Source organism: Kogia breviceps, chromosome 14 (genome assembly GCF_026419965.1).
Source record: "Kogia breviceps isolate mKogBre1 chromosome 14, mKogBre1 haplotype 1, whole genome shotgun sequence".
Lineage (NCBI taxonomy): Eukaryota > Metazoa > Chordata > Mammalia > Artiodactyla > Physeteridae > Kogia > Kogia breviceps.
Genome location: NC_081323.1, coordinates 39,196,986 through 39,224,192, shown reverse-complemented (window position 1 = coordinate 39,224,192; position 27,207 = coordinate 39,196,986). Strand labels below are relative to the sequence as shown.

Sequence of the window (27,207 nt, the reverse complement as noted above, 5' to 3'; positions counted from 1 at the left end):
AGTTAAGTTACACTATATACGCACGCACGTACGTATACACATACACACTTATAAATATAAAGAGTTGGAGACATTCAAGAAGTCTACAAATAACTCTAGTGATGTGGAAAACACTACCAAAAGCAGCTCACAAAAGAGAAATCTGGTACCCACATCAGCAATGAAAGTGGTATAACGGTTTATAGAGCTAGCATGATTTGCTGCGCATTTTCATACATTCTGCACTGCCTAACACTACTTGAATATCTTCTTAATGACTGTGGAATATTTAAATTGAGTAAAATCAGCACTAGATTGTTTACAAAGTGCTGGTCAATGATCCCCTCCTTACAAACTCATCTGCCCCCAAATCTGATCAAGTTTGATTTCTTGAAATGTACTTATCCAGTTTTTGATAAGACTTACCAAGACCACCCAGTAACTCTTAACAGCTACTAAAACTCCTATACACTCCCTCTCTACCACCCCCTCCAAAAGAAATGTGTTCCAAAAATTTAGAGAAAAGAGAAGAGAGAGACAGAGACAGACAGAAACTGAGGGACAGACAGAGACTGAGAGAGAAGCTTTCTCTTTGTTTTATTAATAAAAAATGGTATAGTAAAATGCTGGAACAATGAAAACCATTTGTAATCTTCAGGTCTAACAACACGGAGACAAGAAAAGGGGGAGGAGCCACTATGACCAGAGGCTGACTCCGTCCACCCTGGTGTGCGGTACAGACGCTGTGAGGCCAAATGGCCCACACAACTGAACGACCATGGCTGCAGTCAACCAAGCTGCCCTCTACAGCTGGAAACGGAGCCATTCCTGTAGCTACATGTCTATCTAGGGCTTTAAATTATGTAGTCAAAACCTAAATACATGTATCTCTTTTAAAATATTATCTTTAAGTACGCTTAGAAATATAAAGGTATCATATGCTTACACAGCCAGTGAAACAATGTGAAGGTGGGTAATGACAAAAATTACTATGCTCCCTCTAGCCCTCTGCATCCCCTCTGAACATCCCACCTTCCATGGGCCTGTGGAGTCAGAATGTCTCATTCAAACACTGGCTGCACCAGTTTCCCTCTTAGTGACTCTGGACAATGTAATTTCATCTCCATCAGCACCAGTTTCCTTATTTTTATAATAGGGATAAATTATAGCAATTATAGCACCTATCTCAAATATATGTATATATATTTTTAATGAACGAAAAGTGCTTAAACCAGGGCCTGGCACATAGTAACCACTCAAAACATTTTAGCTATTATTTCTCTTTTGTGTCAAAAATTCCTTCAAGTAAATATATGTTACATGATATACTTCATTATATTATACATGCCTATATATAAGATGCACTGATTAAAATGAAAGGTTCTGGGGTTGGTCAAACCTGGTTCGGAATCTAAGATTCTTGCTAGGGGTCCACCTCTCATTAAATCTGCTTTTCAACAAAAATCCTGAGTGCAACATGTGCTAACCATTGCTCTTCCTGGTGACACAGTATTAAAACAAAATATACTCTTATGAGAATAAAAGGTAAAGCTACAGTCTGGGACAAAATATTTGTAAGATATACATATCTAAGAAAGGCCTTTTATTTGGAATATATATATATATATATATATATATATAAACATCTTTATTGCTTTACAGTGGTGTGTTAGTTTCTGCTTTACAACAAACTTAATCAGTTATACATATACATATGTTCCCATATCTCTTCCTTCTTGCGTCTCCCTCCCTCCCACCCTCCCTATCCCACCACCTCTAGGTGGTCACAAAGCACTGAGCTGATCTCCCTGTGCTATGTGGCTGCTTCGAAGAGGAAACATTTAAGCTAAGATCTGTATGAAAAGAAGAGCTTCCCAGGCAAAGATGAGAGTGTAGAGCACATCAAGAAGGTCCATTAGTGTAAGAGGCCTAAAAATGCAAGGAATTCTGAGATTCTGGAGAAACCACAAGAAGCCCTGTGAAGCAGAGATATGGGGTATGAAAAAGAGTGTGGGCTGAATAGAGTTTGGAGCAGTACGTAGATACCAGGGTATGTAGAACTTTGGAAACCACAGTAGAAATCTGAGTTTCATGCAAAGAACAAAGACACATTGGTGCATATTTACAGATAATAATATGTATATATTTATACAGATTATATCTGTATAACAATTATATCTCAATAAAGCCAAAAAATAAACACAAGCAAGACAAAAATATAAACAGGTCTTTACCTTTGTAAGACTACATTTTAACAGAAGTAGAGTTAGAAAAAGTTTAAATAAATACATACCACATAGTTCATACTATGTAGTTCTAGCAGAATTAAAATCAGTTCCCTTGGTGGAATGTTCATCACAGCATCGTTTGTAATAGCCCCAAACTGAAAACCAGTCAATGCCCATCAACAACAGACTAGATTAAATAAATTTTGGTATATGCACACAGTGGAACACTATATAGCTCTGAGAATAAGTGAACTAGTTCTACATATAAAAACACGGGAGAATCTCACAAATGAAACAGTGAAGGAAAGAAGCCAGGCCCAAATAAGGACTTCCTCTGTGATTCCAATTGCAGTCACTGCTGATAGAGATCAGGCTGGCAGTTACCCTGAACATATAGTGACTACAAGGGAACACCAGGAGGGCTTCCGGGTGCTGGTGACATTCTCCATCTTGATCTCGGGCTAGAACACAGATGTATTTCCTTTGCAAAAATTCAAGCAGGGGCTTCCCTGGTGGTGCAGTGGTTGAGAATCTGCCTGCTAATGCAGGGGACACAGGTTCAAGCCCTGGTCTGGGAAGATCCCACATGCCGCGGAGCAGCTAGGCCCGTGAGCCACAACTACTGAGCCTGCGCATCTGGATATTGTGCTCCGCAACAAGAGAGGCTGCGATAGTGAGAGGCCCGCGCACCATGATGAAGAGTGCTCCCCGCTTGCCACAACTAGAGAAAGCCCTCGCAGAGAAACGAAGACCCAACACAGCCATAAATAAATAAATAAAAATTAATAAACTCCTACCCCCAAAATCTTAAAAAAAAAATTCAAGTTATATTCTTTAGATTTGTATACTTATGTATATGTGTTAAGCGTCAATAAAAAAATTTTATTTTTTTTATTTTATTGAAGTACAGTTGATTTACAATGTTGTGTTAATTTCTGCTGTACAGCAAAGTGATTCAGTTATACGTATATATTCTTACTCTTATCCATTATGGTGTATCACAGGATATTGACTATATTCCCTGGGCTCTACAGTAGGACTTTGTTGTTTACCCATCCTATATATACTAGTTTGCATCTGCTAACCCCAAACTCCCAGTCCTTCCCTCCTCCACCCCCGCAACCACAAGTCTGTTCTCTATGTCTGTGAGTCTGTTTCTATTTTGTACATATGTTCACTTGTGTTGTACTTTAGATTCCACATGTAAGTGACACCATAAGGTATTTGCCTTTCTGACTTACTTAGCTTAGTATGATAATCTCTAGGTCCATCCACGTTACTGCAAACGGCATTGTTTCATTCTTAACAAAAAAAAACATTTTAAATAAAATTAAAAGAAAGCCACACGATGTGATAGGGATTGCCTGGCTATTTGAGGCTTGACATCAGAAACACCTTTCTGAGCAGGTAGCACTGACGCTGAGCCCTGAACAATAAGAATGTGCCAGATAAGTCAAGTTCTTGGGTGAGCACATTCCAGGCAGAGAGAAGAGCAAGTGTAACCACGTGAACACAGACAGGGGAGCCAGGCAGACGAAGGCATGGGATGATTGCGAGAAGTAGACAGGGGCCATGTCACAGAAGGCCACCACTGGCTAGGGAGGCAGTTTCTATTTTATTCAGATCCATCTCGAAGCCCCTGAAAAGTTCTACATAGGAAATGTTATGAAATGATTTGTACTTTTGTGAGTTTTCTTACCTGTTTAAGCCATAGTTTCATCATCAGTGAAATGGGAATAAGAAAATAAAGTATGTAATGCATAGCAGTGATTTAACATAGTGCTTAGCATGTCTTCAAAAATTGCTTGCTGTTAATATCTCATTCCTATTTCAGAGAATTTAAGATACCAGCATTGCAAGGTGCACCATTAGTTTGCAGATCTTTGAGAAAGGAAAAAGTGTTGCCAATTAAACGATCACAACACTATTATCAATTAGAATTTTTAGTTTACCTTGTCAAAGAATTCGTTTGGACTTCTTGTTATCTATGTCACTCTTTCAGCTTATATAAAAAGTAAAAATATAGGCTCTTACTAAAATGCCTTCCCAATCAGAATCTCCCTGTTCTGAATCACTTTTGGACTCAATCCCCCAACTCCATGTGTGAGCACTTGTAGACAACAGCAACGACATGACGGTGGTCGCCTGGGAGTCGTGTGATACTTTTGCCATCTATACTGTTTGCTATATAAATCTGCTTTAACATCTGCATGTGAAACAATATCAATACCTGCCACCATTCCTTGTGAACAGAGAGAGTGAAAACTGGAATGCATCTGTGGAGTGTTTGGGGTTTCTTAGGAAGAAAGGCACCGTTAGGGTCCAGGTGATGCTACAGGGCCACCCCGTCCTCCCGGAGCAGCTCTTCAAATTCTCACAATGAGGTTTTGACCTTACTCACTGCTCCACCCTCTAAGCCAGAACCCCCGCCCGCAACTCCTTCAAGGAAAAGGAGTTATTTTCCTATGTCAAACCACTGTTCAGGTAATGGTCCCACCTCTATTATAATTCTTTGTGTCCTGAATTATCTGGCCTTCCTGAGGGTCCTAGTGATTCAAAAATAAGTCCTTATGACCATGAAAGGTCTACTGTAGCAATCCTTTTTGTCTCTACTATTTGAAAAGTTTCCTTTCTTCTGCCTACTAAACTGGTAATTAAACTTTTTAATTTTTATTGATGCCTAGTTGATTTACAATGTTGTGTTAGTTTCAGGTATACAGCAAAGTGATTCAGTTACACGTATACATATATGTATATATAGATATATATATTCTTTTTCAGATTCTTTTCCATTATAGGTTATTACGAGATATTGTGTAGAGTGCTACACAGTAGGTCCTTGTTGGTTATCTACTTTATGTATAGTAGTGTGTATATGTTAATCACAAACTCCTAATTATCCCTCCCCACTCCTTTGGTAACCATAAGTTTGGTCTATTTCTGTTTTGTAAATAAGTTCATTTGTATCATTTTTTAGATTCCACATATAAGTGATATCATATGATATTTGTTTTCCTCTGTCTGGCTTACTTCACTTAGTATGATGATATCAAGGTCCATCCATGTTGTTGCAAAAAATGGTAATTAAACTTAATCCCATCAACTGACTCCAGGGAAAATAAGATCCAACACGCTTTTATTTCACCTGCCAGATGACAGCCCCTGCCTGCCTCTCAAACAACCCAAACCAACAAGATGCTTCCTGGGGTTTCCCCTCCATGACGCCAGACACACAGCCTCTCATGCCAGACATACTCTGTGAAGACTGCTCTTATGAAGCCAAAAGTATGCGTACCATTCAGGGACCTTAAAGTCACACTTCAGTGGAACACCGTGGTTGAGTCATTGCGGTGTGAAGGTCAGCCTGATAGAATGGAAGTTCTGAATTACAGGAGATTGGTACTATGGGGTCAGTGGTGCTTTGTGGTTAGGAGGGCAGACTCTGGAGAGAGATCTCACTGGGTTCAGAAGTGGCAGTGTGACCTTGGGTAAATAACTTCTCTAGAGCCTCAGTTGCACCATCTGAAATATGGAGATTATACAACAGCACTCATCTCGTGGGGTTACTGTGAGCATAATATCTGCCACATTAAGAGTGAAATAAAGGTTAGCCACCATTACGATTACTATTATTGGTTGTATTACTTTACTATAACTCACTCCACAGACGTGCAGTATGGGGAAAAGAGAAGGTAGGACAACCTGAACCCTCATCTTGTACCTGCTACTAACTGTTCCTGACTGAACAAATCTCTTGATTTCTCTGGCATTTCTTTTATTGACACAAGTCATGGTTTGATATGACCTTAAGAATATACAAGTAAGGGCATTCAACATAACAGCTTGTGGTAGAAAGGGAAGCTCAAAACCACTACAACTTCGAACCAAGTTTCCATGACTGTAAATCTGGACAATAAAAAAGTCATATCCAAATGGAAAACTCTCAAGTCTACACATAGAAGAGCCTCAGGTATCAGCAAATGAAAATCTGCATTTATTAAGTGCCTACTAAGTACACTGTTCTGTGCTAAGCATGACTGATTCATTCATTCCTTCATTTAACACATATTTATTGATCCCTTCTTCCAGGCCCTGATGGAGACAGAAAATAAAAATAAACAGATGAAAAATATTTTAAAAAATAAACAGATGAACAAGGTAATCTCAGATGGTGAAAAAAAATGTGCAGAAAGTAAACCAGAGTCACATTTAGGGTCAGGGATACTGGTTACCCACAGCGACCCTAATGAGGTGCCTAGTAGTATTATTACTTTTTTTTAATGCTCAGAGTAACTTATAAATCTGATAAATTTGCACACCTATTAACAGTCTGGACAGGGACTAGAACCCGTGTCTGCCAATTTCAGAAACCAAAGTCTTACCCACGACACAAATTGCCGTTGTTATAAGAAAGTTTGCTTAGTTAACTGTTGTGCCTAGTACAGAGTTATATACCAGGTTGGTCCCTACGATTTCTATCAGATTCCAAAGCTGTTAATTCTGAGTTAAAGTGGTCGAACCAGGGGAGGCCAGACACAACCAGACTCTAGTAGTAGAATCTTCCCTGCAGGGTCACAGAGCAGCTGGGGTCATCAGCTACCCTTGTCACATAAAATTCAGTTGGCATTTCTTTCTTTTTTGGGGGGTCCGTGCCCGCAGCATGTGGGATCTTCGTTCCCCGACCAGGGATCAAACCCCCGTGTGTCCTACAGTGGAAGTGCAGAGTCTAACCACTGGACCGCTAGGGAAGTCCCCAGCTGACATTTCTAAAACAAATATTCAACTGCTTCTGTTGTGAAAATTAAAACAAGGCTGAGTTTCTTTTGAAAAGAAAAGCAAAGAAAAGCATAAATCCAGAATGAACACTCCCTTCAAATATATTTCTACTCACTGTTCTTTATGCCTTTTGGCCTGGAAGAAAATTATCTCGGAAAATTTTTTTTCTGGAAAGAGAGGAGAACTTAAGTCTTCTCTTTATTGAAAGAGAAAGTGGTAGAATATATGTATTTTCAAGAAGGCAACCCAACAGGAGGTAAAAGGAAGAGAAAGAGGGGATCTGAACTGTCAGTCCATCAGCATGGGACCAGCAGCTCACAGGGCCAAGTTATACAGGAGACTAAGGGTCTACAAGAATCAACAACGCAAACCATGTCAGGGAAAGCAAATACACCTGAACAGATGCCCATAGACCCTGATGTCCCTAAGACCACTAATATTTAATCTCTGAATGGACAGATGAAATTATCATAAAGTACATATCTGATAAAATTCCATGAAAAAGACTGGAAATATTATGGTTTCAGAGGGGCTGGAATGAGACAGAATTCCAAGTCTGTCACTTTCTCAAGAATTCATGAACATCCCAAACCAAACAAAATGGTAGGTGTACAATGTTGAAACAGAACCCAGGCTGGCAGATAGGACTGTAGAAATAATACAAAAAAGGGACTGGACATCGTTTCAACTAAATAGTAACAGCCGAAATAACAGTAGTTACCAAAGGTGCTTCACAATTGGTCTTGTTCAAAAGTTGAACCTAATTAAACATGAAGCTATACAGGGCAACACAACAGCAAATCAGAGAGGAAAATATACTCTGCATGAGAAAGCCAAAGAAAGAATCAGAAGAAGTTGAGGGCTTGGGTGTATATACTTTTTTTTTTTTTTTTTTTTTTTTTTTTTTTTTTTTTTTTTTTTGCGGTATGCGGGCCTCTCACTGTTGTGGCCTCTCCCGTTGCAGAGCACAGGCTCCGGACGCGCAGGCCTAGCGGCCATGGCTCACGGGCTTAGTTGCTCCGCGGCATGTGGGATCTTCCCGGACCAGGGCACGAACCCGTGTCTCCTGCATCGGCAGGCGGATTCTCAACCACTGCGCCACCAGGGAAGCCCGGGTGTATATACTTTGAGTTATTTTCTATGACAGTCAATATGCCCCCACTAACCCACATAAGTTCATTTCCCTGAGAAACATTTAGGTTGCAATTGTCACTGATCTTCCTCCCATTAAGTTAGGTTCTGAATATGCAAATGACTTTTTATTATAATCTCATACTAAATCAGTATATCCACACAAATCTATTTCTTACCAAGGTTCCAAAATAGAAGCAGCTGTACAATGGCAAAATTAGGACACCAAGATGAAAAGCAAAGATTACAAGAGGATGAGGGAAAAGTATGTAGAGTATCTTTGGAAGCTGCTATTTCCAGGAAAAACAGATATTTTCAAATACAATCAGTCCAATCAATCAGGGCTGCCAAAACTATGTGACCAGAGAAATTTCACTGGGCCAGAAAACTCTGAGAGAATATAATTACATTGGGCAATTTTACTTTTATTCATGCTAAGAAAAAAAAAAATTTTCATGACCACATCCACTGTTCCTGCTTCTGATAATGGCATCCTGATAACCCCTTACGGGTCTTCTCTAGCTCCACTCTTTGTCCAGGTGGTTTGGGAAAAAGAAACTCAACCCTGACTTCTCACTCCAGGGATGGGTTTGGATTCCCTCTCAAGGGGGTCAATGAAAAACAAACACATTCCCTCAGGCGATGTGAATTAGACTAGGAATGGGCATTGTCATGTGACCTACAAAAGCAACACCGGAACTACTGAAATTCAATCCTGAGATGTGGAATTCTTGGGCTGGTAAGCATTTTCTGGATTTTGAAATTAGTAGGAACTAAACCTAGAGCGGTAGGGGTGCCGGTGGGGGTTAGGAGAGGGGTTATCTTGCCAGCAAAATGGGAGAACCTGCCTGAGAATGCAGCCCACAAAGAAACATGCAGAGCTGAGACATGGGGAAAAACTGGCACCATAATAAAATTTTTGAGCTCCTGATCCAGCTGTATTTCTGGACTCTTCAGCTATACAGATGAATAACTGCCTAGTTTGCTTGGTACCCTCTGACTTGGATCTTTGAGTTGAGTCTCTTTCAAGCAAAATAATCCTGTTGAAGATATTCATTCTCTACTTCCCATAGCATCTGGCTGCAAATACAACTTTAGCCTATAGGGAATACACCCGGAATCCCTCCTGATAATTTCAACTTTCATGAAAATGAATAAAGAGGTAGAGATCAGGAGAAGGAAAGCTTATTTTCTTAAAATGCATTTGATAAAATTCAAACCTCCCCTATGTGCAGACAGCCATTCTTACATTAGATTTTAATTAAATTGGGCCAAACTTCTTTTTTCTGGTAGATACAAAGAAAACGCACACTTAGAGTTTTAATTTGCAGTCACAGTTTCATTAATATGAATTGATGGAAGTACATGGAGATGCTAGGGTCTCTGGATCGACTGACTCAGTCTCTGAATTTCTGCAGAGACCATTTCAGACCCTCTCCACTCTCCTGAAGACTACTGTCACCCTTGCCTTGACCACCACAACCTTCTTCCTCAAACTGAATAGATAACTTTGCCTCCTTCAAAGATAAAAAGAAAAAGCTTCAGACAGGAACTTTCAGCTTCCCACCACCAAGTTTCCCAGAATCTATCCCATCCTCTCTTTTATTCCTCTTCCAGGAGAACAAACGTCTTTGTCTATTTCTCCATGTGTCTGTCCTCTGGGTTCATCTCTAAATATTATCAATGATCAGGTCTCTCAACTGCATGTTCCATCTCCGACTCACAAATGAATCCATCCTATCAACATTTAAACATGCTCCAGTCGATCAATTTTTATATAAAATGCTCTCTCTCAATCCAACATCCTATTTCAGCTTACCTTCTAGAAATGTCTTCACTCATTGTCTCCTTATACACCTGCTCACCATCTCGGTGTCCTCAAAGGAGAAATGAAGGCAATGTGCACCCCCATGGGGCTCACTGTTTTAATTAAGGGACATGAACAGGTAAAATATTTTACACAGAGCCCAACAAGTCGTCAAGTCTCAACAAGTCACAGCATTATTATTCATTCATGTACAGCCGAGCCTTAAACAACATGAGTTACTTACAGGCTGGGTTTTTTTCAACAGCAAATACTACAGTCCTAGCATTAGCTTGTTGAATCCAGGGATGCAGAACCTTGAATACAAACAACTCATATAAAAAGGCTGATTAGGGAATTCCCTGGCAGTCCAGTGGTTAAGACTCTGTGCTCTCACTGCTGAGAGCCTGGGTTCAACCCCTGGTTGGGGAACTAAGATCCCACAAGTCACGCGCTGCAGCCAAAAAAAAAAGGGCTAACTGTAAGTTATACATAGAGTTTTGACTGTGTGGAGGGTCAGCACCCCTAACTCCTGTGTTGCTCAAGGGTCAACTGTATTTAGCAAAGATTTATTGTGCAAGTCTATGTGAACGGTGTCATGTGAGATGCTTTAGTATAAACACATAAAATCTAGCTTCTTCCCTCAAGCCTCTCACAGCCCAGAGGGAGAGGAAGAAAGAGAACAGAAAACACACGATTACGAGGCATGCTGATCCATTCTACAGTCTGGACCAAATCAATGGCAATACAAGCAGAATCACCGCAGAATGCCATGCAGGCTGTGGACTACAGCAATCCAGGAGGCCACGTTCACATGGACCAGATGGGAATGACTCACCCTGGAGTTTTACAACACGGAGATCCTGAATATAAAGGAACTGCTTGGTGAACCTTGAAGTTCTGACTAGGAAGGGCAAGTTCAGGTTCAACGATTCGAGCCACCAAAGATGGTAAGTAAGGGCTCAATACTGATGATCCAAAGCCTATTCAGGACCACTCTTCTACTGGCTCTGACAGCTCTGCCCAAATTTCTTCTCTTCATTCCTTTAGGAACACCAGAAATTGTGAAAGGATTCTCTACAGGTTTCTCTGCTCCAGGTGACAAAACTCCAGCATCCAAGGTGTTGTCTGGCGTGAGAAAAATCTAGAAGGCTCCCTGATATACCAATGAGGATGAGTTTCTTAAAAACCATATCTCAAATCCAAGGATTAACAGCTATTATTTTAAGAGCCCAATGATCTGGGGCCTGCTAAGCCTGAGTATCCTACTGGTAATCACTGATAAGACCTTGTCAACTTTGGATCCCCTTATTGCCCCACAATTGTTTGAAGCAGAAGGCTGATTTTAAAATACTTTCCCAACCATCCTAAACCACCTCAGCTAATCCATTCTCATCAAGGGAACCATCTGGGTTATTTTTGAAATCACCGTACAGCCTGCTAACTGCCTTCCCAATGTCCATTCCTCACTTCCTGTTGATCAAGTACATTTCAACATCCAGTTAAAATTCACCAACATTTATTGTACACCCATATATAAAGATGACTAAGAATTGTCTCTCTGCCCTCAGCATACCTGTTACACACTCTTCTTTCTCCATGCAAAACTATTTTTAGTCTGGGGTTTCTAGCAAGACCTAGACTCAAAATCACATTTATTATCCATGCCAATAGATATAACTTTTATTTATATTTTGTCCAACTGTCCCTACTTTCACGACATCTGTTCCCTTAAAAATGATCATGGCACGAGCCACATTATTTGGGACACAGAGTTCCATTAATGCCTGGGAGGAGATGACTTACCAACTGGTTCACCAGTGCCCTAAAAGAATGCAATTGCATTACATGGGTAAATGATTTACTCCTGGGGCATATTTTATCCTTTCTGATTCATCACAAGGTCAACTGTAGCCTTACTTCTGTCCCATTTTTCAACATTAGATGCATTCATCAGCTGCATGCTTAATTATCTAAGACCCAATTCAGCACCTATAGCTATATTATCTCATCCGTTTGGAAATGACGTTGAGTGCAACTTACTCTGGCTCAATGCCCTTTTACCCATGGTGCATGTGCTATCCTTGTCTATGCCAATTAATGGTCTAATCAATACACTCTCATTTGGCTAGCAAAGGATAGGGTCTTTGACCACAACTTGTGAAAGATCTCTGAAGTTTTGCAGGAACAGGCTAAGGGGACAACAGGTATGGATACAGCGAGCCCTTTTAGTCCATATGCCTATGACTTCCAACTGCCAGTACACAGATACTCACATCACCATCCCAGTGGATGTCTAATGTCCAAAACTAAACTTCTGATTTCTCCCCCAGAGACATACTTCTCCCAGTCTTCCCTTTCTTAACTGAAGACAATTCCATTCTTGGAGTTGCTCAGGCCAAAAACCTTGGCATCATCCTTGACACCTCTCTTTGTCTCCTAACTCATACCCAATCCTGAGGAAACACCACCTTCAAGATATGTAAGAACTGGGTCACTCCTCACCACTTTCACTGCAACAAGCCTGGTCAAGTCATCATCATTTCTCACCTGAATTTACCGCAGCATCTCTCCTCTTTCACACTTTACCCCTCTCAAGAGAGGCCAAAGTGATTCCTATAAACTATGTCAGATGCTGACCTCTGCTGAGATCTCACCAGTGGTTCCCATCATGGTCAGAGAAAAGCCCAAGGTGTCTACTTCTGCCTCTAAGGCCCTACTGGCTCTGACCCCTCACCTCCCTGACCTCATCTCCTTCTGTTCCCGCCCTCATTCACTCTGTCCCAACCACACTGGCCTCCCTGCACTTTCTCAACCAGCCAGGCATCCCACCTGGGAGCCTTTGCCTGGGGCACCCTCTGCCAGTGATGCTCTTCCAGATGAATCACAGGATAGTTTACACACTTACTTCCCTCCCCTCCTTCAAATGTCACCTTCTCAATGTGGTCTATCCCGAGCCCCCCCTATGTAAAACTGCACCCCTTCCTGCCAGCATCTCAGCACTTCTGATACCCCTTATCAGCTACTTTTTTCAAAGCACAGATCCCCTTCTGACATTCTATGCATATACTTATGATGTTTATTATTTACTGTCCGTCTCTCCCTGCGCAGGAGGAACTTTCATCTCTGTTCACTGATGTGCCCCCACGTGCTTAAGGGCCACCCCAAATAAACACACTAGTGCACAATGAATGCCTGTTGAATGGATGAGTAACTAGCTGGGGATGGTCCCTGTAATATCTGTTTTCTATTTTTTATCTAGCCTGACAAAAGACAAAGCAGAAGCAAGCAGACACCATCCTAATAGAGAGAGCCAATTATTTTTCATTTTAATCCTACCAGTTAAGAGATTAACTTAGGCCTAAGGTTGTCTGTTTTATAGTGACAGCTACAGTCATTGCATACCCTGGTCTATGTACAAAACTGCCCTCAATGAGAGGCAACGTCTGTGCTCTGTGCTTAAAATAAAATTGAGGTCTGGGCGGAAAAAAATGGAGGGGGAACCACTTTGTAAAGTCTTCTCTCACTCTTCGAGCTCAAGCAAATAAGAACTCTAGGAACAACTCTGGAATTTTCTACCTCATTTGTTTTTCATTACTTTCTAGTAAGGTATAGGGATATCATTATTCTCTGTCGCCCGAGGTGATTCCAATATTGATTGTGAGATTCTTCCAGCCATTCTATAGAACGCATATCATTTATAAGGTTCTACTTTACTTCTGTGGGTATATTTGCATTCTGAATGTTTTAGATTCTCCAGATGATAATATCCTATGAAATACGATAGCATCCCTTTAAGTTTTGATAATCCCTACCTCCAGCACAAGCTCAAGACCATATGATTTCTTTTTCCATTTTGGTTTAATTCAAACGAAACAGAATTTTTTTTTTTTTTTTTTACAGTCATCCAGTGTTGAAAAAACATTGAAAAAGTTAGCTGTTGAAGCCTATTTAACTATGCAAATATTCCCACCAAATACCCCCAAATTCCATCCTCTTGAATAAATTTCATACCAGCACAGGAGGCTTAACTCTAGACTTTTATTCTAGGATGAAATTTTTTAAATGTGTGTTTCTATATAGATAGATTTTTTTTTTTTTTTTTGGCCGCACTGCGGCTTGTGGGATCTTAGTTGCCCGACCAGGGATCGAACCTGGGCTCTAGGCATTGAGAACGCAGAGTCCTAACCACTGGACCACCAGGTAATTCCCAAATGCATCTTTCTAAAATGTCATTCACCTTACAGTTAAAAAAATTGGCTCATATTTTCAGGAAATGGGATGAAGAAGGAACAATATATAAGGATAAAATGATCTCAAAACATAGAGCAAGCCTCTCCTCTAATCCAGATTACAAATTCAAAAGGCTTCAAGGACCAAAAGGGTAACATAAACAAGTAAAATTGCCTGATAATACACAGTAGGGAGTGGCAGGGACTGTGGCAAAGTGAAGACTCCAAACATGGTCAGTGCTGCCAAATTTTGTATTTGTGTATGATTTTTTAAGAGAAGCCAGAAATCTGGATTTTTCAGAGCAATTTCACACTATGTGTGCCTAACATAACACGTCTAGGCCACAAGACTAGAAACTGCTCTAAATTGGCATTGTCAAATGCTTAGTACCTAATAGAATTCACAGTGCTCTCCTTATACCTTCCAGTTTTTAAAGGACAGCTCAACTATATTTCACAGAGAGTAAAAGTCTCCAGTTGTTGTTCCCTGATTCCTAGTTGTTAGTGGGCTCTTGGCGGTAAGTGTTTCTTTCAACCAGTGTAGACTGCTAATATGCCAATGTAGGTACTGCGGCAGGAACCCAAGCAAAAGTAAACACAAACTGCTATCATAGAGACTATCTATATGCTGCTGCCTTTAAAATCCTTGCAGTTATCACCCTAGAATCTTCTATCTCTGGGAATCCTGTCATAAATACATTTGACCAGAAGCCTAAAGAGACCCTGGATCCCACATTGGGGAACCCCTTGCTTGGGCCACTGGCTTTGATTAATTTCCATCCCAAGCCTTCCCGGTTTTTCTCACTTCATAGCGCATCCGTTACTATGGAAACAAGTACCAAAGACTAGGGCAGAACTGAATGAAACCTCAGCTTTCAGAATAAAAATCAATTGATGTTCAAGCAGAGGTCACATCACCAACCAAGAATATCCATACCAGGTTTGAGACAATGGAGCAGTAGTGTAAGTTGCATCTAGTAATCAAATAATTATTCTTAATATTTTTCAAGAAGCTCAGTTTATTTATGCTACTGTTGGAAAGCTGGCTCCTAGCTTATGGTTTGCTTCATTACTTTATTTAGAATGTCTACTTTATATCCATATCCAATATTAGAATTTGTCTCTAACCAGAAACAGAGAGCATTAATCTTTCCTTCCATGTGTCTTTCTTTTACAGAAAGTAGAAAATAATTACTAGCATACAACTTTTTTCTTTTTTGTTTTTTTAAGGAAATGTATTAGATCAGATCATTGCTAGGTTCCATTCCAGAATTTTAAATCAAGGAATTACTCTTTTGCATTTGGATTCATTTTTTAGCCTAGGTAACATCCATTCATCCACAAACTCAAAAAGACCTGACCTATGTATGTATGCATAAAGCTAGGTGCTAGGGACACAAAGTCGAAGAAACAAGGTATCTTCTTTGGAGTTCTCAGTCTAGTACAAGAAGGGAATAAAGTTAGAAAACATCTGCAAAAACATTCTAATGAGTGCTTTGAGAGGTTTCCCAGAACCATGTGGAAGAATTTGGAAGGGGAGGCGGGTAGCTGGTAGGAAATTTTCAATGAGAAGCTGATCATCAGACGATAAGATGTTCATTTTGGGGTGGGAATGAAGACAAAGACCAGATCGGAAGCTGATACCATGTCTAACTGAGAGATGCTATGGGGAGTGACAGTGGGGCCAGAGAAGGGCATGTTCAAGAAAGTTAAGTTGATGAGATTTAGGGACTCCTTGGGTGTGAGGAGAAGGGATAATAGAGCCAGCTTGGAGCAGTAAGACAGGACACAATTTGGAGGTAGCTGTTATCTTCAAAACTCTCATAAAGGGTAAAACAAACTACTTTAACTCAAGTTATAAGTAACTGCTCTTCAAATATTACTGGAAAAAATCTTTTTGTTTCCATATCTCTAAAATCTAGAGAAGAAGGAACATTGTCCTAAAAACCACACAGGAAGAAAGCCGCACATTCAGTTTCTGTAAGATTTTCCTCCCTTTAACTCCCTCCTCCATCAGTGTTTACATTTTTAGAGGTTAAATTATACCCACTAGCAACTGCTCCTACTTTGGAGGAAGAAGCTTTCTTTGAAATAAATGAAGTGTTAGTTTTCTACTCTTTCCTTCCAAGAAGCTCTCTTCCTGGGTCAGTAAACTGCAGTGGGGCTAAATTTGGTAAGGGGGCAATTCAGTTGACAGTAAAGAACAATTAGCTGGGAAGTACATTTGCATGACACAAATGACCATTCTTAAAAGCAAAGGTATCATGTTCCATCTAGAAAATAGCTAAAGAGTTTCTTAAATAGCATGTCAAGCTTGAATGTGAATTTGAATTGAGAAGTGAAACTAACAACTGCTGACTCTATCACAGATCTATTTGCCATTCAAGGTGTGAGTGACGGAGCTCTCCCCCATCCTCCCTCGTCTGTAATTTATTAAAAGAGTGATGGAAGCAATACTGTTGGGATAAAGTCATCTTGATTCAGTGGGACAGTGATATACTGGAGGTTTAGGGATATGAGCTGTGCTTTATAGGAAAGACAAAGGGACTCTTCATTGCCAATTTACCTTCATCACCAATGACACAAATGGCAATTTCCTTGAAAACTGTTAGAGGGCATCCCATAACTGACATCTATTTTAAAATGTAAATTAAATTTGCTTTTTATACACGCAACCAAAGATTGATTTCTGGTTTTGATCATACGGTTAATCATAATACTGAACACATCAAGGCAGTGAATGCCTTTCCCTTTTCTTTTCCTGAGGAAATTTACATGAACTGAAATGCAAAATCAGAGGATTTGAGAGTCAAAGAGGGTTGATTAATCCAGTGATTCTTAAATTACTGAAGGTTCAAGGACTCCAGACAAAACTTCTTAACTACTGAGTTGCCATATGCAACAGTCTATAAGGACACTGGATTCAGATGAGGCAGGGTTTGACTCCTCTGCATGACATTTTGCCTTGAGTAACCTACTTTATAGAGCTCTTATGATGATTAAGTAAGATACACAGGTAGGGACTTCCCTTATGATCCAGTGGTTAAGACTTCGCCTTTCAATGCAGGGGGTATGGATGTGATCTCCAGTCAGGGAACTAATCCCATGTGCCTCATGGCCAAATAAAAACAAAAAAACAAAGACATTTAAAAAAACAGAAGCAATATTGTTACAAATTCAATAAAGACTTTTAAAATGGCCCACTTCAAAAAAAATCTTAAAATAAAGGATACACAGGTAAAATACTTGGATGAGGGCTTAACACATCTTGCTCAACATGTTAGCTACAATCACAGAAGTGCAAGCTACTTTTCTTATAATCTACATTGCTGCTGCATGAGTAGCAAATTTTGTGTGTGTCTGTGTACGTGAGTGCATAACTGAGTGTGACCTTTTTAAAACAGTTACCTGAGCAGCCCCAGTCCTAACATTTGAGAGGGCAACAGCACCAATGGAGTCTCAATGGCTATATATATAAATATTTAAATATGATAAATCAAGCTAAAAATTGTTAAATAGGTTCTATCCACCTAGCCTGATAAATATGCCTCCAAAACAACCTAGAAGCCAGGTTTAAACTTAGAAGACTGAAGTGTGATGAATTGGGAGATTGGGATTGACATATACACACTAATATGTATAAAATAGATAACTAATAAGAACCAGCTGTATTAAAAAATAAATAAAATTAAAAAACAAAAAACTTAGAAGAGAATCCCAGAACATGGCTAAGTAAGTGGATCCAGTCTCCCACCCCACTGCCTTGCTCTTTCTGCCCTGGACTTGAGGTCCTGGGTATGGACTACAAGCTCCATCCACACCTCCCACTAATAAAGTCTTTCCTTGACCTGCCTTGGGCCCCAGAGCCTCATGAGAGGGAAATTCCAAGGTCCCAGGTATGCAAAGCAGGGCACAGTGGGGGCCAAGGTAGCACATGGGCTCTGAGTGGTACAGGAGGGCTTGGCTGGAAAGGTACCCAGAGGCTGAAAAACACAGCAGGTGAGCTCTTTACTAGGCAGTATCCAGGGGCCCCTCTTGGTAATTTAAGATTTCCTCTGTCCTGTTTTTAGTGCAATTAAAGAATAATTACCTTTTTTTTTTTTGCTTTCCATTTGCAAGTCTTCTTTCCTAAGGGAAAAGTTTATGAACAGTTATAAAAGCAATGTGAACCTGAGAATAACCTGAACAACCACAGACATTTCCTATTTATGATGAGACTGACCTATGGGTGATTTTTTAGTATTACAAATCAAAAGTTACTTGAGCCCAGAGACCAGTATTCACAGTGGACTAAACTCAAACATGACTATAGGACTTGCTCAGTGTAGGATAATTCAGAATAAAAAGAAGCCTGGGCTTGCGCTGGGGCCCCAACCATTTCCAAACTATACCTCTTGCTTCCCCTAAACTGTTTCGGGTCATCCTTTCACTGGCTCTGGTCTCACCTGAGAATGGTGTCTTCCCATCAAAAATCCTGCCCATACATGAAGATCAAGTCTGAAAAGCCAGCTTCTTCAGGACATGTCCTGCTAACTCCAGGAGAAAATAGCATCTCCTGTGTGTGCACCATCGTGCACACTGTACCACAAACCCTGAGTTCCTTGTGATTCTACATCTCAGCAGATAGTCCCTCTGAGGGCGGAGGTGGGGATGCCTGTTATTCAACCCTGTTGGTCCCCAAGTCCTGGGTTAACGAACACTTTTATTCTTTTTTTTTTTTTTTTTTTTTTTTTTTTTGCGGTACGCGGACCTCTCACTGCTTGGCCTCTCCTGTTGCGGAGCACAAGTTCCGGACGCGCAGGCTCATCAACCACGGCTCACGGGCCCAGCCGCTCCGCGGCATGTGGGTTCCTCCCGGACCGGGACACGAACCCGTGTCCCCTGCATTGTCAGGCAGACTCTCAATCTACGCCACCAGGGAAGCCCTTTTTATTCTTTTTGTTTGGTCTGGCTTGGGTTTGGTTGTTTAGCACCCATACCGTCTTTTTTGGTTCTCTCATTGGAAAAAGGGTCATGCGACTGCGAGTCAAGGTGCCTTCCCCTCCCTGATGCCAAGTGAACTGTGGGATGGGGCGGGGGGAAGCTCCAAGTACAAACACCACCGGTGGACTGGGGCCTAGCCTGGTCAAACTGTTCTTGTTTGGAGCCTGTTTCTCTAGTCCGTGATATCTAGACTCCAGAGCTGGCTAGGCTCTGGTTTGCTTCCAAGCCTGTTTTTTGCTGGTCGTGGTGGTTTTGGGGGACACCCCCATTCCTGGCAATTCTTTTAGCTATCTGATAGCCTTCTAGTAACATTTTTTGCTCCAGTTACAGAGTTTCTTTCACTTGCATGCAAACTAAGAGTCATTGACACACTTGGCAGAGCCCCTGACATAAGACATAATCAATGAATGTCACATAAATGAATCCTTATAACCTAAATGTGTATCATTGCCATATTTGTAAAACAGTGAGTGTTTTTTTCTAACTCACAATATGTTATCATTGACTAAATTTTGAAAAATTCAGAAAGGTATAAAAAATATAAGCCATCCAGATTTCTACTGCCCAGACAATGCCTAACTTTGTTTTTTTTTCCAGTGTTTATACACCTATCTGTGATATTTCTGAAACACATATCATTGTAATGCAGTAGTAGTGCATTTGGTTAATTCTAGTTAAAATTGTTGTGAAGGTTGTTCCTTGTTATTACATAATCTTTGAAATGATCACTTTTAATATGTGTCATAGTCTATCACTTGGGGGACTTTAAAATACCTTTAACCCACCCCAAATTTTTTTTAATAAATTTTATTTATTTTTGGCTGCGTTGGGTCTTTGTTGCTGCACGCGGGCTTTCTCTAGTTGCAGCGAGTGGGGGCTACTCTTTGTTACGGTGCATGGGCTTCTCATTGTAGTGGCTTCTCTTGTGGAGCACAGGCTCTAGGGGCGCAGGCTCCAGTAGTTGCGGCACATGGGCTCAGGAGTTGTGGCTTGCAGGCTCTAGAGCTCAGGCTCAGTAGTTGTGGCGCACGGGCTTAGTTGCTCCACGGCATGTGGGAATCTTCCTGGACCAGGGCTCGAACCCATGTCCCCTGCATTGGCACGTGGATTCTTAACCACTAAACCACTAGGGAAGTCCCCACCCCCAATTTTTATATAGATTGTTTTCAATTTATTTATTATTTTAGAATATTATAACAAACAATCCTCCATGTAAGTTTTTGTCTGCATCTACTTCCTTAGCAAAAACTAAAAGAAGAAGCCAGAGAAACAGTGTGTCAAATAATCTGAACTTTTAAAAGCTTTTGACATGTATTTTTTAATTGTTCTCCAAAAAGGTTGTATCATGTAATTCTTCCACCAGTACTAATGTGAATGTCCTTCTCACTGTATCCTTGCCAGTACTGAGTATTTTATTTATTTTTATTTATATATACATGTATACATTTTGCTGGTTTAATCCATGAAACATGGCATCTCATTTGTGTTTTAATTTCCATTTCTGTGATTAATTGCAAGAATATTTATTAAATATGTATATTAGCCTTTTTATTTCTTCCTTTTTAATTATTCAGAATTTGGGCAATTCTATTGGGGTGTTATTTTCTACTTATTGATATCAAAGAGTTCTTTGATGTGATTATTATATTATCTGTTCTGTCATGCTCAGAGACAGAAAATATTTTTCTCCATGATTACTTTTTGCTTTAAACTGTATTTTTTGCATGCAAAAGTTTAAAATATATTCAAATCTATCTTTTGCTTTATGATTTGTTCCATTAATTTCATATTAAAAAGTCCCTGCCCTAAAATTATTAAATATTTTCCTCTGGCTTTCTCACCTGGCAGATAAACCTTCCAATTTGGAAAGTTAGTCTAGTGAGTCATGTAAACAGAGGTTCTTAGCTGAATGTTTTCTACATACTTAGCCAATTTCCTTGACTCTTTGGTCAAATATTCCTGTTTCAAAATGCTTTCTCCGGGCTTCCCTGGTGGCGCAGTGGTTGAGAGTCCGCCTGCTGATGCAGGGAACACGGGTTTATGCCCTGGTCCGGTAAGATCCCACATGCCGCAGAGCGGCTAGGCCCGTGAGCCATGGCTGCTGAGTCTGTGCGTCTGGAGCCTGTGCTCAGCAACGGGAGAGGCCACAACAGTGAAAGACCCGCATACCGAAAAAAAAAAAAAAAAATGCTTTCTCCATCACAGTTCTGTTTCCAAAAACGACCTGAGTCTATTTCTAGACTATTCTATTCCATGGAGCTATCTATTGAATTTTACACTAGTACTGTTCTGCTATAATGATTGTAGTTCAATGATCAGATTTATTTTTATTTCTGGAAGGGCCACCCACCCCAACCTCCATATATATTCTTTTGCAAAATTTTCTTGACTAATGTCATACAATTATTCTTCCAGATGAATGTTAGAATCATTTTGAAAAATTTTCCCAAATCCCAATGCAATAAAACTTTACAATTATGGTGGAAAAGTAACCATATCATAATATCTTTCTATCCAAGAATAAGGCATGTTTTCATTTGTTTGTTTCTTATTTTATGTGTCTGAGTAAAATTTCATAGCTTTCCTATGTGAGTCCTTAGATTTTTTTTTCTAAGTATTGATATTTTATATACATTTCCTATTCTTCTTAGATAATATATAGTTTTGTGGATTCATGAACAGAGTCATTTTCTACTGTATTTTGTAGTTGGTAAATACTGGCATTTGAGGTAATCCTTGATTTCTGAACATGTATTTTATAACCAACCACTTTACTGACCTCTCTTATTAGTTTCTTTAGGTTTTAGTTGACTCAACTGTATACCCATTGCTTTTAAACAAAATCAAGATACAGTGTCTGATTTCTTCCTTGCTTAGGTAAAAAGTAATACATAAGCATATGCATTAAATGATTCTTTTATTTATTTTTACAAATCACCTATTATGCAACTACTAAAATGGCATGAAATTGAGGCCACCCTAGAAATACAAAATATAACCTGTGTTCCCTTGTTGAACCACCTTCATTTCCCTCAGGTACTCAGTCTTGCTATTCAAAACTACCAAAAAGGGCTCTAAATGAGAGAGATTAAGTCAATTCTCACTTGGATTAAACAGGACAGATAAAACAATTCAGCTGGTGATTAAGAATTTTGACAACTGTGGAAGACAAACACACCAGGAACCTGTTTTCACATAAAGAGCAATTTGTCTCCTATTTTTAACCCCAGAGACAATAGGCAGGATAATTTTTAAAGTAGAACAGAGTCCACCTAGATATATTCAGAAAGCAACTGCATGCACTTCTATATATGAGCAGGTTCTTTTTTCCCCAGAGAAGCATAAGTTTCCTATTTTGAAAGATCAGGATAATAGTATTTAATTATTAATTCATCAAATACTTGTTGTGCATCTAATTTGGGTTCTGTATTACTGGGAAAGACTGGAGAGCCATCTATAGTAATGAGTAGGAGTAGGGATGAAAGGGAACCTGGCATATAACAAAAGCTCAATATATAATATTATTAATTATTATTATTACACATCAGGATTATTTATTGTTACTATTAATCTCTAGAAGGCTTAGAAGTCTGGTTCACCACTGTCTTCCTAGGGCCTAGCATGGAAAATGTAAATGTCCAACAAATATTTGGGAAATTTTGTTGACTGACATTTTTACAAAAGCCTCAGTTGCCAGAAAATATTTTGACTCAATTCTTAACTTCCCACTTAAAATCAATTCTTCGAAGATGCATTTGTTAAAGCCAAGAAAAAGTCAGAATGAGTTTTTAAATTGCTCTTTTTATATAAGTAGTAAAGAAAAAAGTTTCTAAAAAAATCATATCTTTAAATTGGCACAGAAAAATGCTGTGAGGAAGAGTATTCATTCCTTGACTCATTCACCATTTATTAAGCATCTTCTACATGAAAGACACAAAACAAAAGGCCATCACAGAGCTTACAGACATTAAATGAATAGCCAAACAAATAAATAGGAAACTGCAAATTGAGGTAAGTGCTATGGAAGAAAAGTAGAAAGGTGATGATAGATTTGGGTTGGTGAGGAGAGGAGATCAAGGAGGCCCAAAGGGGGAGTACAGCTTGGACTGGCAAAGTATAGGGGGAAGTGCTTGGGATGTTCAAGAAACAGGTCAGTATGACAGGAGTAAGGAAAAGAGATGCCCAAGATGAGGCCAGCAAAGTCCCCAAGGCTCCAAGAGTCTCTGGAAACTGTCCCAGGTACATGAATGCATCTTATGCAGGGCACTGACATGATTCTATCATGTTCTAGATAAAGGATTGGAGGGGCCAAGCAGAGAACCAGGAGTCTTGTTAGAAAGTTACACTAGTGGATCAAGTAAGAGATGATGGCAACTTGAAGTTTGATGGTGGTGGCAGTGAGGATGGAAAGAAGAATCTATCAAGATTTTAGAGATAGATGTAGAAGACAGAATTTGCAAGAATTTGTGATAGTTTTTGATATGGAGGACAAAGGGAATAGAGGTATCAAAGATGATTCTTGAGTTTCTGGCAACTCCATGGGCAGTGGTGTCATTTACCAGGATAACAAAGATTAGAAAGGTGTTAAGATTGGGGTATTTTTGTTACTGCTGTTATTTTTGTTGTTTAATATGGTTTTCTGCTCTTTGTTTGCATTGTGTTGGTGGGGTAGCAAAAAGGGAGGAAGGCAAACATTAACAAATCCATTTGGGACAGGCTATGTCAGGTATGTTACCTGTACAAGATTGAAACCCTGGATTGACTTGGTTTCCAGACAAGTGACATTTGTGTAAATGAGATACCTTTGAATGCTGCTCTTCCCTACCATGTTTGGGTATATAAAACCTCAAATATGTTAGGTGAATTAAATAAGCTTTAAAGTCTTTTCTGAACCCATACTATTTTACCTTTACATCCTGCTGGTAGGCTGACATAATACTAATATTGTCATTAAATATATATAGATCATAGGGTGTACCAGGCTGAATAGTGTCCCCCCAAAATTCGTACCTAACCGGAACCTAAAAATGTGACCTGATTAGGAAATAGGGTCTTTGCAGATGTAATCAAGTTAAGATGAGGTCACACCGAATTAGGGGGGCCCTAAATCCAATATGAATCCAACACGAATGGTGTCCTTATTTACAGAAGGGGGAACTCCACCATGTGAAGATGGAGGCCGAAATTAGAGTTATGCTGTCACAAATCAAGGAATACCTGCGTCCGCCAGAAGCTGGGGGAAGCCAGACAGGATCCTCCTCTTAAGGCTTCCGAGAGAGCATGGCCTTGCCTAAACCTTGCTTATGGACTTGTAGTCTCCAGAACTGTGAGAGAATGAATTTCTGCCGTTTTAAACCCTCTAGTTTTTGGTAATTTGTTATGGCAGCCCCAGGAAACTAATACAGCTAGGAAGATTAAATGAGATCACATGTTTGAACTTGTCTAGCTTAATACAGGGCACAGATTACGGGCTAAACAAACCTCCATTTCCCTTCCTCTGCAACCAATGGTGGTAATGATCACCATCATTGGTTGTGGTTTAGATTATGAGTAATCCACACACCTACCCATCTAAGTCTTAAGGTTAAGTCTTACTAGTTCTAGACTTGTTTTACAGATGAGGAAACTGAGGCTTGGGAAAGTTAAATAGCTTGCCCAAGATCACAAAGCTAAATATGAAAGCGTCAGAGCTCAAACTCAGCTGTCTCATCACCAAGGTGACTAGACAGCCTAGAACACCTGCCTCTTACACCTGCAACATTTTAGCAAAATAGCAAAGTGAAGGAGTGGGGGGAGGCACAGTCAAACTGTTTTCAGTGCCTGTAATTAAAACTCATTAGCAAAACAACAAGTTCAGGGACCTAGTACAATCAGTCTCACAGAAGAGCACAAAAAACGTCATCCTAAGAGCAATTCTATCAATGAATTTGCCATCAACTTCTACTGCTTCCATTAGCAGTGCTTCTGCTTTGCACATATGTATTTCAAGTCAAGGCATGATCATCAGACAGGACATTTATGGCTTTAATTTAATTAAATGCACTTTCTTCTAGCATCTCCCATTTCATTTTGATGATACTAACTCATTCTTGCCACCTAAGGAGCCCATAAAAATAAATACTGTAAGTACGGAGGGAAGTATCTCTAAACTTCAGATGTTGCAGATGTCCATCCTTTATATTATAAAGCAAAAAATAAAAGCATATTCTAAATTTACCTTTCCTCCCTAACTCAGTGAGTTGTAGGGCCGAATAAAACAGACATACAAATGTAAGGTGCAGAGCTGTTATTATGGGGTGTCAATTTCATAGAATTCTAGTGTAGGAGGGACTTCTAAAGAGTGGTCTAGTCCATCTGGACTCAGGTAACATAGTATCTACCTAACCCCAGAAAGGAAAAGGATGCACTGAGAGGTTTTGTGAGTTACCTAAGAACCTATGGCTATTTCTTGGTCAAACCCTGAGGAATGCCAGGTTTCCTGATTTCCCCAAAAGTGTATTCTGCCTTCCAAACTGTCACTAACTATTAATGATGACACTTTCCTCTGGCTTTGTGCCAACTTTTCTTTTTTTAATTAATTTGGCCTTAGGAAAAAAAAAAAAAAAGACCACCATAGAAAACCCCAATGCTTCAGATTCCTTTAATTGATACCTAATGTTGAATTGCCCATTCCCCGGTTTAAAGCTCCAGATACACACACATGGGTTTAAGAAAGGCGAACATGCTTCTCCTTCAAACTGGGCACTGATGATCTCTGGACTTTTCAAGTTTACCCTCCAGGAGGCCGACATCGCAGGCAATTTTGACAAGAGTTTGCATCCGAGATTCTCTTCCACGCTTTGTCCACACCCGTGCCCACGAGCAGAAGTTCTCTCTCTCCATTACAACCCACCACGCGCACACACGCATACACCAAGGCAAGTAACAAAGGAAAACACAGCCCCATAAAGGCTCAGCTATTGCATCCTCCAGTCAACACCTGCCAAGAGACAAAAACCAAACGGGAATCCTGCCCTGGCAATATGTCCAACACTTCTCGGGGGAAGCAGGCACCGTGGCACCCCCCGGGCGTGCGCGGCTGTATACACAAAGAACTGGTGCTGGGCTTGCCAGCGGTCCAGGGGACCAGTGCACTCCCAGGACGGGTATCCGGGGTTCTCCCCCACGCCCTCCTGCCCGGCAGAAAAGAACTACCCTTTATTTGACCCATAGAGAGCCCAGGCTGGATGGCAGCGCATGGGTGTGGGGGGCACGGGGGCGTCCCCAGATCATTTTCCTCCAGCCAGCTGGTCCCCAGCCTTTGGCATCTCCTAGGAGATGCACAATTGCGCGCTGTCACAGACGTCCGCTTCTCATCCTCTCCAGGCAAACCAAGATGCCCGGGTCCCAGCCGTGCGCATCCCTGCAAGCGCCCCTCCCCGCGCCCGTATCCACCCCGGCAGCCCCGCCAGGCGCGCCTGCCTACCTGGTTGTTGGCTGTCAGCGCAGCGGCGGTGCCTCATCCCCTTCTCTTCCTCGGCTGCTACAACGCTCGGAGCGCCATGTTCCGGGTCTCCCCGGGCGCACGCCGCTCAACTACTACAGGCAGGGTAGGGGCAAGGGGGGCGGGAGCCAGCGGGAGGGGGTGGGAGGCTAAGCCAAAGCTTTCTACTCTCCACGCAAGCCTCCCCCAGCTACTGAGCATGCCCAGCTGCCCGGCTTAGCCCTAGGAGGACTTTCCAGGAGCGCACGCAGCTGTTCCGGGTTTTCGTGGCAGCCGGCTGGAGGCAGGCGGTAGCAGCTGCGGGGTGTGGGGGTGGAGAGGGGTCGGGGGGAGGGTCGGGGGAGTGTCTCCACGTCGCGGAGCTCCGAGCTGGAGAAAGCCGCCTTTCGCCCATCCGCTCACACTTTGCCACTGCCCTCCTCGGCCCAGCAGCTCCTGCACGCCTCCTCCCCACACACTCCGGGTTTGCAGGAATTTTGTGCAGGACCAAAGCGGGTCTGAGCTATGCTTAAGGGGAGAGCAAAGGGAGGAGGGGGCGGGGCCGAGAGGCAGATCCTTCCGCTAGCCTCATTGCTATCACCTGGACCCGTG

At 40.9% G+C, this 27,207-nt stretch overlaps 1 protein-coding gene across 1 annotated transcript in view; it reads right to left on the bottom strand.

Annotated features, from left to right (window-relative positions):
* The window catches only part of PAK5 (p21 (RAC1) activated kinase 5), a 317,201-nt gene extending 290,387 nt beyond the window's left edge, over positions 1 to 26,814 (bottom strand). The window contains exon 1 of the mRNA XM_059036625.2: positions 26,599 to 26,814. The gene's annotated coding sequence lies outside the window, so the exon portion shown is untranslated. The remainder of the gene's footprint in view (positions 1 to 26,598) is intronic.
* Positions 26,815 to 27,207: the final 393 nt, after the last annotated feature.